Source organism: Piliocolobus tephrosceles, chromosome 3, assembly GCF_002776525.5.
Source record: "Piliocolobus tephrosceles isolate RC106 chromosome 3, ASM277652v3, whole genome shotgun sequence".
Taxonomy (NCBI): Eukaryota; Metazoa; Chordata; class Mammalia; order Primates; family Cercopithecidae; genus Piliocolobus; species Piliocolobus tephrosceles.
The window spans coordinates 42,670,527-42,688,381 of record NC_045436.1 but is presented as its reverse complement, the minus strand read 5'-3'; positions in this window follow the sequence as shown (position 1 = coordinate 42,688,381).

Here is a 17,855-nt window from a genome sequence, read left to right as displayed (position 1 = left end):
AAAAAAAAGTGCTTTTAAAAAATACAAGAATTTCATGCTACAATTTTTATTTTATTCATCAATTAGGTGCACTTCTAATTTTTAATAGTTTATATTTGCTTATTCACTCCATTGTCAATATTTTCTCCTTTCCATTGTGAATTCCTTTTTGAATGGGTTATTTAGAAGCACTAGGTTTAATCACATATTTTCTAATTTTCCAGATATCTTTCTGTTATTGCTTTCCAGTTTAATTCCCCATAATTAAAGTAGAGAACATACTTTGTAAAATTTCAATGCTTTATAAAACTTCAAAGAGAACACAATTTGTAAAATTTTAGTTCTTTAAAACTTGTTGGGATTGTTTTATGGCTCAGAATATGGTCTACTTTGATGAATGTAAAATGTCAATTAGGTCAAATTAGTTGACAGTTATTATACTTTCTGTATTTTCAGTTATTTTCTCTCAACTTGTTGCATTAATTACTAAGAGTATTGACATCTTCAGGTACAATTATGGATTTTTGTATTTCTATAAGCTGCTGGTTCATGTATCCTACTGTGATCCAAAAACATTTAAAATAGCAATGTATTCTTCATGAACTGACACCTTTATCAATATGTAATGTCCCTCCTGATCCTTGATAATATATCTTGAGTGAAGTCTATCTTGTCTGATTTTAATAGGGTCACTTCCTTTTGATTCATGATTGTATGGCATATCTTTTTCCATCCTTTTACTTTTGACAGATCTACATCTTTATATTAAAATGGTTTCTTATAGACAGAAAATAATTCAGTCTTACATTATTCTCTAATTTGACAATCTCTGCCTTTCAATCAGTGTGTTAGATCACTTTTAAGGTAATTGTTGATATAATGACATTTACATCTACCACTTTTCTAGTTTTTTCCATTTCCCAGATGTTCTCCCTTTTTTGCAATCACTTGGATTATGTATATTTTATCATTTAATTTTTTCCTCTATGGTTGGATTATTAGTTACATCTTCTTCTGAAAAATTTTGTGGTTGCCCTAAAGTTGACACTATGCATCTTTAATAATCATATACTGTTTTCAAATAATATTTTTACTTCACATACAATGAAAAAACTTGTGGCAGTATATTTCCAGTTCCACTCTCCTATAACTTATATTTTGTTGTCATACATTTTATTTTTACATGTATCATAAACCCTACAGTACATTTTTACTATTTTCACTTTAAATTGTCAATTATCTTTTAAAGTGATTAAAATAAGTTATACATGCATTTTACATTTACCTTTATTTTTACTATTATTGGCACTTTCCCTTTCTCTTTTAATAAATCCTAATGTCTACTGATATTGTCCTCCTGCATGAACTTCATTTTATATTTCTTATATGGCAGTTCAACTGGCAATGAATTCTCTCATTTTTTTGTTTGAAATCTTATATAAAAATTTTATATAAACATTTGTATGAAAAAGTATTTAAGCTTCATTTTTTGAAAGAGTTTTTTTCATTTTTAAAACTTTTAACTTAGGTTTGGGGGTATATGTGAAGTTTTATTATGTAAGTAAACTCATGTCAAGGAAGTTTGTTGTATAGATTATTTCATAGCCCAGGAATTAAGCCCAGTACCCAATAGTTATTATTTCTGCTCCTCTTCCTCCTCCCACTCTCCACCCTCAAATAGACCCCAGTGTCTGTTGTTTCTTTCTTTGTGTTCATGAGTTCTCATCATTTAGCTCCCACTTATAAATGAGAACATGCAGTGTTTTGGTTTTCCGTTCCCATGTTAGCTTGCTGAGGATAATATCTTCTAGTTCCATCCATGTTCTCAAAAAAGACATGATCTTGTTCATTTATACAGCTGCATAGCATTCCACAGTCTAGATGTACCATGTTTTCTTTCTCCAGTCTGTCACTGATGGGCATTTAGGTTGATTCTGCTTTTAGATTTTTGAGGAATTGCCATACTGCTTCCCACAATGGTTTCACTAATTTACACTCTCACCAATAGTGTATAAGTGTGCCTTTATCTCTGCAACCTTGCCAGCATCTGTTCTTTTTTTATTTTTTCTTTTCTTTTCTTTTTTAGGATAGGGTCTCGCTCTGTCACCCAGGCTGGAGTGCTGTGGCGTGATCTCGGTTCACTGCAACCTCTGCCTTTCCTGTTCAAGTGATTCTTTTGCCTCAGCCTCCTAGTGGTTGGGACTACAGGCACGTACCACCATGCCCAGCTAATTTTTATATTTTTAGTAGAGATAGTTTTCACTATGTTGCCAGGCTGTTCTCGAACTCCTGACCTCAAGTGATCCACCCATCTAGGCCTCCCAAAGTGCTGGGATTACTGGCATGAGCCACCATGCCCAGCCTATTTTTTGACTTTTTAATAATAGTCATTCTGACTGATGTGAGATGGTATCTCACTGTGGTTCTAATTTCCATTTCTCTAATGATCAATGATATTAAGCTTTTTTCATATGCTTTTTGGTCACACGTATGTCTTCTTTTGAAAGGAGTCTGTTTGTGTCCTTTGCCCACTTTTGAATGGGTTTGTTTTTTGCTTGAAATTTGTTTAAGTTCCTTACAGATGCTAGATATGAGACCTTTGTCAGATTCACAGTTTGCAAAAATTTTCTCCCATTCTGCAGGTTGTCAGCTTCCTCTGTTGATAGTGGCTTTTGCTGTGCAGAAGCTCTTTAGTTTAGTTAGTTCCCATTTGTCAATTTTTGCTTTTGTTGTGATTGCTTTTGGTGTTTTTGTCATGAAACCTCTGCCCCTTCCTATGTCCAGGATGGTACTGCCTAGGTTGTCTTCCAGGGTTTTTATATTTTGCAGTTTTATATTTAAGTCTTTAACCCATCTTGAGTTGATTTTTTATATGGTGTGAGGAAGGGTTCCAGCTTTAGTCTTCTACACATGGCTAGCCAGTTAGCACCATTTATTGAATAGGGAGTCTTTTCCCCATTGCTTGTTTTTGTCGGCTTTGTTGAAGGTCAGTTGCTTGTAGGTGTGCAGCCTTATTTCTTAGCTGTATATTCCATTCCATTGGTCTATGTGCCTGTTTTTGTACTAGTACCATGTTGTTTTGGTTACTATGGTCCTGTAGCATATTTTGAAGTCAGGTAATGTAATGCCTCCAGCTTTGTTCTTTTTGCTTAGGATTGCCTTGGCTATTTGGACTCTTATGTGGTTCCATATGCATTTTAAAATAGTTTTTTCCAGTTCTGTGAAGAATGGCATTGGTTGTTTGATAGGAATAGCACTGAATGTGTAAATTGCCTTAAGCAGTATGGCCATTTTAATGACATTGGTTCTTCTTATCCATGAGCGTAGAATGTTTTTCCATTTCTTTGTGTCATCTCTGATTTCTTTGAGTCGTGATTTGATCTTTGAGTCTGATTTCTTTGAGTCTCTACAATTCCCATTGTAGAGAACTTTTACCTCCTTGGTTAACTGTATTTTTAGGTATCTTATCCTTTCTGTAGCAATTGTGAATGGGATGCTTTTCTGATTTGGCTATCAGTTTGGCTGTTGGTTTATAGGAATGCTAGGGATTTTTGTACATTGATTTTGTACTGTGAAACTTTGCTGAAGTTGGTTATCAGCTGAAGGAGCTTTTGGGCCAAGGCTATGAGGTTTTTCTAGGTATAGGATCATGTCATCTGCAAACAGAGATAGTTTGACTTCCTCTCTTTCTGTTGGATGCCCTTTCTTTGTTGTCCCATTGCTCTGGCTAGTACTTCCAATATTACGCGGAATAGAAGCAGTGAGAGAGGGCATCCTTGTCTCCTTGTGCTGATTTTCAAGGAGAATGCTTCCAACTTTTGCCCACTCAGTATAATGTTGGCTGTGTGTCTGTCATAGACGGCTCTTATTATTTTGAGGTATGTTTCTTCAATATCTAGTTGATTGAGAGTTTTTAACATAAAGGGATGCTGAATTTTATCAAAAGCCTTTTCTGTGTCTTTGGAGATAATTGTGTGTTTTTTGTCTTTGTTCTGTTTATGTGATGAATCACATTTATTGATTTGCGTTTGTTGAACCAATCTTGCGTCTTTGGGATGAAGCCTAATTGATTGGGGTAGATTAGCTTTTTGATGTGCTGCTGGATTCGGTTTGCAAGGATTTTGTTGAGAGTTTTTGCTTCAATGTTCATCAAGGATAATGACTTAAAGTTTTCTTTTTTATCGTTGTGCCTTTGCCAGTTTTTGTTATCAGGATGATGCTGGTCTCACAGATTGAGTTGATAAGGAGTCCTTCCTTTACAATTTTTTGGAATAGTTTCTGTAGAAATGGTATCAGCTCTTCTTTGTACATCTTTTAGAATTCAGCTGTGAATCCATCCAGTCCTGGGCTTTTATTGGTTGGTAGGCTATTTTTAACTTATTCATTTTGGGAGCTCATTATTGGCCTACTCAGAAAATCACTTCTTCCTGGTTCAGTCTTGGGAGGGTGTATGTGTCCAGGAATTTATTCATCTCTCCTAGGTTTTCTAGTTTGTATGTATAGAGGTGTTTGTGGTAGTTTCTGATGTTTGTTTTTATTTCTGTGGGGTCAATGGTAACATTCCCTTCATCATATCTAATTACATTTATTTAGATCTTCTCTCTTTTCTTCTTTATTAGTCTGGCTAGTGGCCCATCTATTAATTTAAAAAAAAAAAAAAAAACTCTTGGATTCACTAGTGTTTTGAATTGTTTTTCGTGTCTCAATTTCCTTCAGTTCAGCCCTGATTTTGGTTATTTCTTGTCTTCTGCTAGCTTTGGGTTTGATTTGTTCTTGTTTCTCTAATTCTTTCAGTTGTGATGTTAGGTTGTTAATTTGGGATCTTTCTAACTTTCTAATATAGGCATTTTAATGCTATGAATTTCCCTCTTACCACGCCTTAGCTGTGTCCCAGAGATTCTGGTACTTTGTATCTTTGTTCTCATTACTTTCAAGGAACCTCATTTCTGTCTTAATTTCATTATTTATCCAAAAGTCATTCTGGAGCATGTTGTTTAATTTCCATGTAATTGTATGGTTTTGAGCGATTTTCATTGTGTTGATTTCTATTTTTATTCCACTATGGTCCAAGAGTGTGTTTGGTATGACTTCAGTTCTTTCGCAGTTGTGGAGAACTGTTTTATATCCAATTATGTGATCAACTTTAGAGTATGTGCTAAGTGGAGATGAGAAGAATGTATATTCTCTTGTTTTGGGGTACAGAGTTCTATAGAGGTCTATTAGATCCATTTGTTTCAATGTTGAATTCAGGTCCTGACTATCTTTGTTAATTTTCTGCCTCGATGGTCTATCTGATGTTGTCAGTGGAGTGTTGAAGTCTCCCAATATTATTGTATGGGAATCTATGTCTCTTTATAGGTCTCTAAGAACTTGCATCTGTGGTTTATCTTGGGCAGGCATTTTCTGCTCTCTCCCAGTGGTAGCAGACCAGTGCTGGCTATCACTATGGAATCCAGCCTGCTTTCCTGTTCTCCCACAAACATCAAGTTTTTCTTCTGTTCTTCTCCCAGCCACAATCATTCTCTGTGCCCCATGAGTGTAAGTGTTTGCTCCCTTGCCTCAGTGGCTTAAGGGGTTTCGTTCACAGGAGAGAAGAGACCCAAAAAGGGGTGAGAGAGGCTTTGAGATTTTCCCTAGGAGCCACAGGTCACCTCCCGCATGCCTATGCCCCCAAGGAAATGTGGTCTCTGCGGTCTCCTATCCTGCCCTCAGGAGCACCCAGTGAAACCTAATAGAAAAAGTCTTGCTAGTGAGTGTGCTATAGTCTGAATGTTTGTGTCCCTCTTCAAAATTTATATGCTGAAATCCTAACCTCCAAAGTGACGGTATTAGGAGGTGGGGCCTTTGGAAGGTGATTAGGTCATGAGGCAGAGCCCTCAGAAATGGGATTAGGGTCCTTATGGAAGAGGCCCAAGGTAGCTCATTCTCCCTGTCCTCCATGTGAGGATGCACTAAGAGGATGACATCTATAAGGAAAAGGCTCTTAACAGGCACCAAATCTACTGGCAACTTGATCTAGGACCTTCTAGCCTCCAGAACCATGAGAAATAAATTTCTCTTGTGTATAAGCTACCCAATTTATAGTATTTTGTTACAGACACCCAAAGAGACTAAGAGAGCAAGTACTCATTTATTTCATATTGGCATGCTAGTCCACACTTGGCCTTGAACAATTGGTTAAAATTTTTACTGATTTCTTCTTATCAGCTTGAGTGGCCCTTGTTTCTTCCCCCAGTAGTTAAGATAGTTCATATTCCATGGAATTGTCACTCTTTGGAATTTAGGTTACCTTGTGACCTCAACTCTCTTATAGGTTCAAGAAAAGTTACAACTTTAGAGTTTATCTGAGTTTTTCTCCTTGTTAGGTTGGGTGGAAGTGGCATATTTTCTAGCTGTTTGCATCCTAGGTGAAAGTAGAAACTGCAAACTTACCTTTATTTTTAATAAATATCTGGCCCTTGTTCAGTTCTTTAAGCCCTGAAGAACTACAGGTGACTATAAATGCAATTAGGAAGTCTTTTAGGCACCCTACACCATTATACAGAGAAAGCAATTTTTGTCACAGTATCTACCTCCGGGGCTCACTTTTCTAATGAATCTTTAAAAATATGTTTCTTCTTAACAATCAGAATAGTTATCAAAGAAGAATATAGAATATATTTCCACTGAAGTATTTAAAAGTAACCTACAACTCTACAATACTAGCTAATACGTGAGATGTGATACAATATTCAGTAAAATGTGGTTTAGCCTTGAACCTAAACAAAAAAAGTGTATTTAATATAATTCTGTAAGAACTTCAGTCTAAATTAATCTCATCAGTAAAATAATCCCAGAAAATGGAAACTGAGAGTTAATAATAGGATAATTTCTAATCAAATTTATGTTTGGCCTTCTTGAAAGCAGCACAGGACGAGCTGTTTTTCAATGATCCACCAGAGCTGTGAGTTTTATACTTGTATGTGTCTTATATTTAAAAATGTAATAATATTCATTTGTAATATCTATTCTTTTCCATACTTCTCTGTAGAGTCCATAACTTAAGTAACAAATACTACCTGGCCACAGTTTTATTTTTTCAACAAAAATATAACTGAATAGCTAGTATAAGCCACATATTACATATATAAAGTTGAAAAGGAATGGTCTATATCTTCAAAATATTTATAATCTCGTTTATGAGACATAGATCAAAATAATACAATGTGATCATTCCTAATAGTCAATAGGAACAATGGAGCAATGGAAACATGGATTAATAAGAATTAGGATTGATAGAATAACAAAAATATAAAAGAAGAATACTTAACTCTAGGTAAACTCAGCAAGGCCAACACATCATACCTTGAAACATATATTTAAATATAAGCTACTCAAGAGATGAGGCCAGATTTCACTTCACTTTCGTAGGGACATGGGAAGATTTAAATTTTCAGAATAAAAATTAAAATGACAAATCCAGCCATCCTAATGACTTTGGTCAAAGTTAGTGAAGCCAGGCATGGTGGCTCACACCTGCAATTCCAACTACTTAGAAGGCTGAGGCAGGAGGATCACTTGAAGTCAGGAGTTTTAGACTAGTCTGGGCAATACAGTGAGACCCTATCTCTTAAAAACTTTTTTAAAAAATTAGGTGTTGTGGCATGTACTTGCAGTCCCAGTTACTCAGGAGACTGAGGTGACAGGATCACTACACCCCAGGAGTTAAAGACTGCAGTGAACTATGATAGCACCATTGCACTCCAGCCTGGGTGACACAGTGAAACCCCATCTCTAAAAAATTATAATAATAATAATAAAATAAAGTTAGTGATTAACACAAATAAAAACTAGTTAAGGGATGGTGAATGGAAGCAAATGTACAAAACACAATATAATTGTAATAATGCTAATCCATTGAGTCATAAATGAAAACTTTACTTAAAAGCAGGTACAGTGGTAAATGTGTAACAGTAGAAAAAATCACAGGGGATTATACGAAGTCATGAAATAAATCCAGCATTTATTTTTAACACTGAACAAATCTAAAAATCCTCAGACTTTAGAGGCAATATAAATCTCAAGAGTGACTAGAATTTGGAAACCTTTGAGAAAACTAGAATTAAAAAAGTAATCTAACTGAAACATGGTCTGCTGAGAAGCACCACAAAGAAAACAGGAGATTTCTATTTTTATGTGGCAAGCAAGCCAAATTAACTATGCTAGCCTCTCAACATTCAACAAGTCAATTCCTGAAGGGCTGCAAGAAGGCATATGCTCTATGATCCAGAAAAGTGTTTTCACCTTAAACTGAAAAACAAATCTGTCCTGAAATGACTTTTCTCTTCATTTGCCACAATTAGAAGATAATTGCTCCCAGTTTTGCTTTGGAACAGACTTCAGATGTATTAAAACCTTTAATATTTTGTCATTATCTCTAAGTTTCAACTACTTGGTATTAAAATGATAAATTTTAAAAAGGAACTTAAATATATATATATACATATGAACTTATGTATATTTAATTTCATTTTTAAAATTTATCATCTTAATACTAGGTGGGATTAAAATAAATATATATAAGCTTCATTTTTTGAATTTGATATATTATTTATTAAATAATTAATAAATAAATTAATTATGAACTTAATAATTATATATTTAAGTTAAATATTATATCACTTTGTTTATAATATCTAATATATAACATATATTTATATTATATATAATATCCCTTTGTTTATTATGTATTATATATATTTATTTTATATAGATCCCTTTATCAATTATAACAAAGACATATAATATATAATCTCTTTGTTTATAATCTCCCCTCCAAGACAATATCTGTAATGTAAAGTACCCAGAAACAAAGAGCTTTAATAAAATGTAGCCAATAGCAACCAAAATGGAAGACTTCATTAAAATTCCTATCAGGAGTAGAGCTTTCATGCTCTCTCTGCACTCAAGTCCAGGAGTTCCCTTGACCATGACTTTCAGTCAAATAAGTGAGATCTTTGCCATCACAGCACCTAATAACACAGGAGAGTGTTAACAGCATTTGTCTGGATTGTGTTTGATCACTCATTATAGCTGCAAACCTATTGGGGTCAAGTTGAAGTCAAAGGCTGTGATGGCAGGCAGGCAGCCTGATTGAGACCAATCTATTAATTCATTTAAAAAAATTACAGAGTACCTACTCTGGTAGGCACTCTACTAGGTGTTTTGGATAAGTCAGTGAACAAAACCACATATTTGATAGTGTCTACATTCTATGATGAGAAACATGCCCACAAGGGCCATAATCAACCACAAAGTGAAGGGGGTTCAGTAATAATAATAGGAAACATGTATTAGATACTAATTGTGCACCGAACACTTTTCTTCCTAGAGGTTTATATGTATCAATGACAAGGTAAGTCTAATTACTATTTATGTTGCACTTTGTAAAATAATTAAGCATAAAATTTAGCCTTGTAACAACACAGGGCTGGACCTACAACTCAGTTACTATAGTCAACAACCAACCAAGAACTAACTAGGAGAGGAGAGCCTTCAGTTTTAAAAAATAAAGTACCCCAGTTTGCCTTTGGCTCACCCAGTATGTGGATTTTCCTTGGAATCTACTGTAACAATGAAAAACAATCCAATTATGGCAACTAGAAATGCAAATCAAGACATTCTTAGGGTTGAAACATCTTGTACCAATCAGAGAAAAGAATATTGTATGTGCATAAGGAAACCAGCTCATAACTGAAGGCATGTTGTTCTGCAATAATAAGATCATATGATATTTTAACTATGAGAAAAGAAAACTACACAAGAGAAATCTCCTGAATAAAAAATTTCCCTGTCTGACAAAATTCAATATAAAATAATTTCAATTCAATTCAGAAGGCTGCTGTGGGCTCTTGAGTCTCTGCCAAGGATTCCTGGCTATCACTTACAAACCACCAGGAGTATCCAGCACAGTACCTGGCACATACGGCACAAAGGAAACAGGCTCTTGATACATTTAGTTGAATTGACCTGAACTTTCAAATTAAAAATGGCACTGCAAGTCTAAAAAGTCCATGGACAGCAACAGAGTGAATGGGGAGGCGGGGGAGCATTCAATTCATCCTTGATTCCAAGAAGTTTAGACAACTTCAGTTTCTATTATGTATGAATTTCATAATTTGTGCATAAATAGGTAAGTTTATCTCTTAGGTGGTGTTACATTAAACTGTACCCTGCATGAAGAGTTTGCTCTAAGTCAGAGACCTTAGAAATTTAACTTGCTTAGTGTCAAATAAATTTTTACACACTGCAAGTATAATAAACTATTTTGGATTAATGGGTTCTTTCCTAAAACCCAAAATAGACTAAAGACTTCCTTACTCTGGAACAGGATCAAACCAGAAGGTTTTAAATGCAGAGGAGTTTGGAAAGAGGGCCCTGATCTTTTTCATCCAACAGAATAAACATGCTTAAATCTATGACTGTGTAGACTGTATTTATTAGATAATTTAGGACAGTAGTCAATCCACTGAAACTCTGTTCTCAGTAGCAACCATTCCATTTCCTTAACCCTACTTAAGTTTCACTTCAGAGTTAACCAATTATTTTTCTTTCTTTCAACCAAACTTCACATGCTTTGAAGGCAGACCAAAGAATAGTTCAAGGATAGGTGTGGTAGTTTGCTTCCACTGAAATAAAATCTATTCATTTTTTCCTACTAGTTTAGCTTGTAAGTAGTTCTCAAAAATTATATACATAAATATACTCTAATTGATCAAAAGACTAATATTGACTCAGTCCACATTAGTATTGCCACTGCCTCTTTCTATTGGTTCTCTACTAGTAGACAGAGAAAATGCAAGTTTTAGCTGGCAGTAAACATAATCCAATCAATCACTCTTAAAACAGATTCCAATAAAGAAAATAAATACTGATAATAAAAAGTAAAAAAGGGTATATTACATTATTTCATAAAACCCATTGTATGATTGGTTTTTGGACACTGTTTAATTTCATGGAAGAAACTAGCATTGAAATACGCCAACATATTTTCCATTTTCAAAAAAAATGTTTTGACCTGAGTTTTGTCAGATGGCTGCCTTGAAGTATTAGAGTTATTGAAAATAGGCTTGACATAGTATTCCATGAAGTATGCATGCTTTTACAAGTTTGAATGCATTTATTTATAGGTTAACATTTTTTAAAGTTTGTGTGCAAATAACGCATCTATCTCTAAATATTTATGAATGTACTTCCCCATTAAGTCAGAAGACAGGAATGGAAAAACTAAGAAACATTCTCAATAGAATGGATATATTCAAATGTCAATTTTTAAAAAGGAAGGAATCCAATGTCCTGATTTTAAATGCATTTCAAGGGTCTTTTGGTCTAAAATAATCACTTCCAATTAAAGGAAACTTCCACATTAATTACCTTATGAGATATACCAGAGGTTATAGTCTGTTAGGAAATAGGCTAATATAAAGAAAGAAGAACTAGAAGGAAGGGCAAGATTTTATGATTCTTGGCAAGCCTAATTTAGGCAAATTCTCAGGTCTGGTGTCTAATTATTTATTTAGTTTTCTTATACTTTTAACTGGATTAGGGGACAGGGTCCTTAGTTTCTTCACAAAAAGAATAAAACTGTTCTCTTAGTTGTTTGGAAAACTATCAAAGACATCAAAGAAAAAGTAGTTTCAACAGAGAAGAAGGACTTTTCATGATATTATATATGAAAAGTGAGAACAAAAAATTCTGGTCCGAATGATAAAATATTCCCTTCCATAACCACAGGTATCAGCCTTCAGATTTTCTCTCTGTTTGAATATTTGTGACCTTTTGACTTAGAAAATATACTTCCCTTAAGAGCTAGTGGATATTCCCAAAGAAACATGATCTTTTGACACCTTTTTCTACCATTTTCTGTTTTAATAATTAAGGAGTGGAAGACCAACACAGTAAACAATGCCAAAATAATCTTTACATTCCCAGAAATACAAAAGGGGGCAGAGGTGAAAAATTCCCAAAGAAATATTAGATGAGGAATATTTTGCATCTCCAATATCTGTAATTTCTGTGTATACTGTGACACAAATAAATACATTTAGTTGATGTGATGGTATGGTGATTAACTTTCATATACCTTGAAGTTCATTTTTAAAATTTCTACTTTTAATTTTAAAGTTATGGGACTATATTTAGTTTTATTTAATTATAATTCACTTTAAAATAAATCCCACCCTTGAGAACTTCATCTAAAGAGTTTATCATATACACAATAAAATGCTAATTTCTTCTTTTTGTCTTTCCAGCTCTCAAAAGATGCACACATAATAGAGTTATACACAATAAAATACCAATTTCTTCTTTTTGTCTTTCCAATTCTCAAAAGATGCACACATAATAGAGTTTCTCTTAAAAGAAAAAGCTCTGCATAAATCAGTTCTTGTTTTATTTTAAAATTAACATAAAAATAATATCCCATAAGCTTGTCACCTAATATAAGCATTATCCTATTTTTGTATATTCCCTTCACTGTTTTTGTATATTCTCTTTAAATAAACATTACTTTATTTTTCATATTATAATTATCATATACATCAAATATTGTACCCTCGTTTTCCTATATAACATTAAATAATACTGCCTTTTCGCATGTATAATTTTTATTAGAAGCACAATATTCTATTAATTTAATTAAACATTTAAGTGTTCTATTTATTATTTATTAAGTAAATCTTTACTTAAACAAATGCTTATCTTTTTAACTTCTTTATGTATTTCTGGATCCTTTCCAGAACTGAGTAGTGTGATCCAGGACTACTGCAGCAAAAAAAAAACATGTGGACATCTTCTAGATCAGTTACTTCAGCACCTTGATCTCTGTATGTTTCTCTGTATTCTCCCAGATAGTTCCATGTAATGTGGGTAGATGATATACACCTTGTCCTAGCTTTTTTCAATATTTTAGTTAATTAAACTCAACTGCACCATTATTTTTCCTTACTACAAATTTAAATCTTACTTTTTTTTCAAAAGCAGCCAGCAAATTAGTTACCCTTGATACTACTCCAGGACTATGATGTACTATTTATTTATTTATTTTTGTCCCACTTAAGGAATGGTTAATCCATTTGCCTAGTTCATTTATAAAATCCATGTCTTACAAGTTTTAAACCAAACTCCAACCTTTTAGGTCTCACTAATACGTTTACAATAAAGGACAAACTCTCACATCAAAAAGTGTGGATAAGAAGTGTAGGTAACAGAAAGGCTAGATGGTATACAGTTCATACAGGTGTGTGGAAGGCGCCCAGGTGTGGAAAATTCAGGAGGGCATAGCCTAGGAAACCTAATCATACCTGCTCAGGTGACTCCTTGAGGTCAGTGCTGTCTACTGGTCCTTACCTCACAGTGGAACTTCTCAAATGTGCTGACTCTGGATGGGTTTTAATCAGGGTGTATTTTCACCCCTTCCCCATGGAATGCTGGACACTGGACCAAGATTCAGTTTGAAAAATCTTTACCATGGAATTAGTTGCTCCCAGTTTCCACCTGCCAGCAGCCCAACTGCCTGCACCGCCATCTGCTTTGTCTGCCACCTTCTGCATGTAGTTAGGTCATGCTGTCAAAACAGGCTAAGAATGAGAGCAAAGGTTTAATTCCATGAAGACTGGCATTTCTCTCTTTCTCTCTCTCTCTCTCTCTCGCTCTCTGTCTCTCTCTCTGTCTTCTCTCATTTTTTCCAGTGTTTACCAAAGAGATGTTTCCTGATTGCTCTGGGCTCCCTTTGTCCCACTGGACTATCAGAAGCACTTTTCTGATCATCTTGTTCTCTTACAATACTTTAAAATAGAGCATTCTTGCACTGCAGCAATTTTACAATAGATCTATTACAATAGATACAAAATTGCTAAATCATTTTCAAAAAGAGATATTCCAGTTCACACCATCACCAGAAATGAGAAAGATTTTGTAGACTTCTTGGTAGCATTGTCTTTCCCGAACTTTTTCTTGTTTTTAGTTTAGTATCACTAAATGTTCTGGGAATCCAAGATGATCTCAAAACTCCTTTCGAAAATAATACATAGCAGCAATAATAAAACTTGTAAATTATAGAGTGTCAGTTATATGCCTGGCATTTTACATGCTCCGTTTCATTTATCCTTAAACAACCCCAGGCAATAGTTATTATTACCCCCAGTCTGCATGTAAGAAAAGTGAGAATCCAAAAGAACAACTTGTCCATATATGTAGCCTCAGTGGGGACTGTGGGCATGACTCCAACCTATGCCCCTCTGAACTTAGCTACCTCACAGCTGTCTATGCCAAGGTATCTCAAAGCTATCGGGCTATAATCCAGTGCACTTTTCACTCACTATTCCTTTTCAGAGTTGTCATTACCCGCTCATTATCACATTGTTCAAATGAAATTCCAATGGCATAATGAATTAAAGTCTAGTTAATTAAACTTAACAACATCATTTTTTTCCCTTACTACAAATTTGAACCTTATTTGTTCTTTCAAAAGCAGCCAGCAAATTAGTCACCCTTGATATATTCCAGGGCTATGATGTATTTATTTATTTGTTTGCCCCAGTTAAGAAAATGATTAGTCCATTTGTTTAATTCATTTGACATTTTTTGTAAAACCCGTGGCTTGTAACTTTTAAACCAAACTCCAACCTTTTAGGACTCACAAAATGTTATTAGGACAAAATGTGATTTTTCTTGGGGGTCAAAATAAAGGAGAGGAATTCTCTGTAGTTTATGGTATTTATGATATATGATCCCAATCAGAATATTAAATCACTTACAAAATAGTCAAAGATATCAGCTTAACTAAATCAGTGGTTCATGTGCCATGTGGTTAAAAATATCCTCATGTCAAAATAGGAATGCTTTTACACAGCTGGTGGGAGTGTAAATTAGTTCAACCATTGTGGAAGACAGCGTGGCAATTCCTCAAGGATCTAGAACCAGAAATACCATTTGATCCACCAATTCCATTAGTGAATATATACCCAAAGGATTATAAATCATTCTACTATAAAGAGACATGCACACGTATGTTTATTGCAGAACTACTTACAATAGCAAAGATTTGGAACCAACCCAAATGCCCATCAATGATAGACTGCATAAAGAAATCGTGGCACATATACACCATGGAATACTATGCAGCCATGAAAAATAATGAGTTCATGTCCTTTGCAGGGACATGGATGAAACTGGAAACCATCATTCTCAGCAAACTAACACAGGAACAGAAAACCAAACACCACTAAGTGGGAGTTGAACAATGAGAGCACATGGACACAGTGGGGAAGTGTCACACACCAGGGTCTGTAGCAGATAGGAGCAAGGGGAGGGACAGCATTAGGACAAATACCTAATGCATGCAGGGCTTAAAATCTAGATGACAGGTTGATAGGTGCAGCAAACCAACATGGGACATGTATACCTATGTAACAAACCTGCGCATTCTACACATGTATCCCAGAACTTAAAGTAAAATTAGAAAAAAACAAATCCTCATGTATACACCTTCCAAGGTGAATGTAGTTTCCTAATATTGGCTTGCTTCACCTCAAAGAGTAGGAGACCAGGGCGGCTGAAGTGTTAATCAGCAAAAAGTTGGAACAAGCAGAGGTTAAAATTCCTCATCAATATAAAACTGAAATGAACTCTGACAGACCCAAATACTGGCTTCTGAAACCCATATCCACCCACACAAATACACACACATAGAAAGTTACAGCTTTACTCAGCTTTATATAATTAACATATATAGCTGCTATGAAGATGTTTGGGAATAATTTTAATTAATTTAATTAGATTCATATTAGTTGTATTATACTACATTTTTTTCTTACATCCCAACATCTCTGAAATCTTAAATAGCTTTTGAAATTTTAACATATTTTTTAAGTCCTTGTTGATTGTCAAAGTTTCACTCAAAGGTCATCAGTTTCTTTAATGTCTTTATCTTTTCATTTTTAATCGTTTGCTGTCCCCTTTCCCACATTCCAACAGAAATAATCTCTCCTCACTATGAACACCCAAAGCATGTCAACATAACAATTTTTATTATAACAAGCTATCACATTCTACCTAACATTAGATGTGTTATTTACGTATGCATCCCCTTCTGTGCTAGAATGCAACAGTCTTTGGGCTCATATCCATTCCCACTTGGAGTCCACATAATCAAAATACTATGGTTAAAATAATGTAGACTACCAAGTGGAGAATCCAAGACTGACTCAAAATCACAGTTTTTACTCAGTAGCAGAGGTTGGGGCCAAACATATCCTGGTGCTTTCCAGACTTTCATTTCCACTACGTCTTCCCTTTTCTATACAGACATTTAAAACTGTTCTGATTAAATCAACTCTTTTTCTCTTCCCGGTTAAAAACTTTACATTGAAAGAAAAAATGAGGGTCAGACAAATGGACACCAATTCTGATCTCTTTTCTTTTTGCAATTGATTTGCTACATTTACACTAAAATTAGATTTCACAGAAGAGAAATTGAGAGACAATGAGAAGAAGAGTGAGGAAGAGAGATTGATTCACAGTGCTCAAAGTTATTTCCCTGAGGAGCACAGGCTTCTTTCCATTAGGTGATCAAATGCAACAAGAAGAGGACAAGGGATTCCATATACTAGAGATTTAGATGAAACTGTGAGGCATGACCTAGAGCAAAGTAGCAATTAAAACTCCAAGTTACAGTTCCTACCTATTGCCCACAGTGTGCTATTGATTGTTGGCCTTCAATTTGCCTTACTGGAAGCCTGACTTGTGATGTCACTGTCTAGAAAGCTATTGAAACTCCCTTGAATTTGCCTTCGCTCTGTATAATTGATTAAATTCAGTAACTCTTTGTAATCTAAAAATGTACAGTGACATCGTTTAAAATTCCATGATTTAAAATGTCTTTGGGGGGGAAACCCCTATTACTTTCATTTTTTCACATCAAAAAAGGTTCAGAACAAAATCACTACCTCATTTAATTTAAAAAATCAGCAAAGAATTTTTTTAAAATGCAAGACATATAGTATGGACTGAATATATTCCTGGTATTTTCTGTACACTAGGGTTAATTCTGTGCGTAGAACACTCACTATGTGAGGATTATTTCTACTTCCAACTCCCATCTACACATTTTCACTCTATTCTCTCATTCCTCATAGCTTTTTCAAGTGTCAAATTGTATGGTGAGAAATAAAAGAAAGCAAGGTTAAAATGTATTTAAGATTTCCAGCATTTTCCTAGACTCTTTTCACACCTCCTTCTAACTAGATTAGAATGTGAACATATAAACAGTTAATCACTAGCTTATAAATGCTTAGCAATAAAATAATTTTGCTTGACTACTCTCTTGCCCGGGGAAAATAGGCAGAAGTCACTTAAGAGTGCACAGTTTAAACCAAACCATTCCTATCATATCAAATTATATTATTTATTACATAAAATGGGAATGGAGAAGAAACACTAGCAACAACATATTAGTGTTAGCAACCAAGAAAACTGAGGTACCCATCTTGAACACCTTGGAGCTTCACCACTATAAATTATTAAAAGAATGAAATAAATGCATGAATAAAGCAAAGTTTCTGAACCCTTAGGCAGATCAATTTTAAATTAGTTCGGGAAGGGCCTTGACATTTGCCTGACTGAATGGTCTAAAGAAAAAGTTGAAGGTTTTTAACAGCAGGTTATTGCTTTTTTTCTCCCTAGGTGTTGACAAATTATCTCTTTGGCTCTAATTTTTCAACTGCAAAAAAAGTCTTCAAATCTGAGCCCCTGTGTTAGATTTGCTATTTAATTGTGTCTTTTCAGCATGTCCACCTCACTTTTTTTTTTTTTTTTTTTTTTTTTTTTTTTTTTTTTTT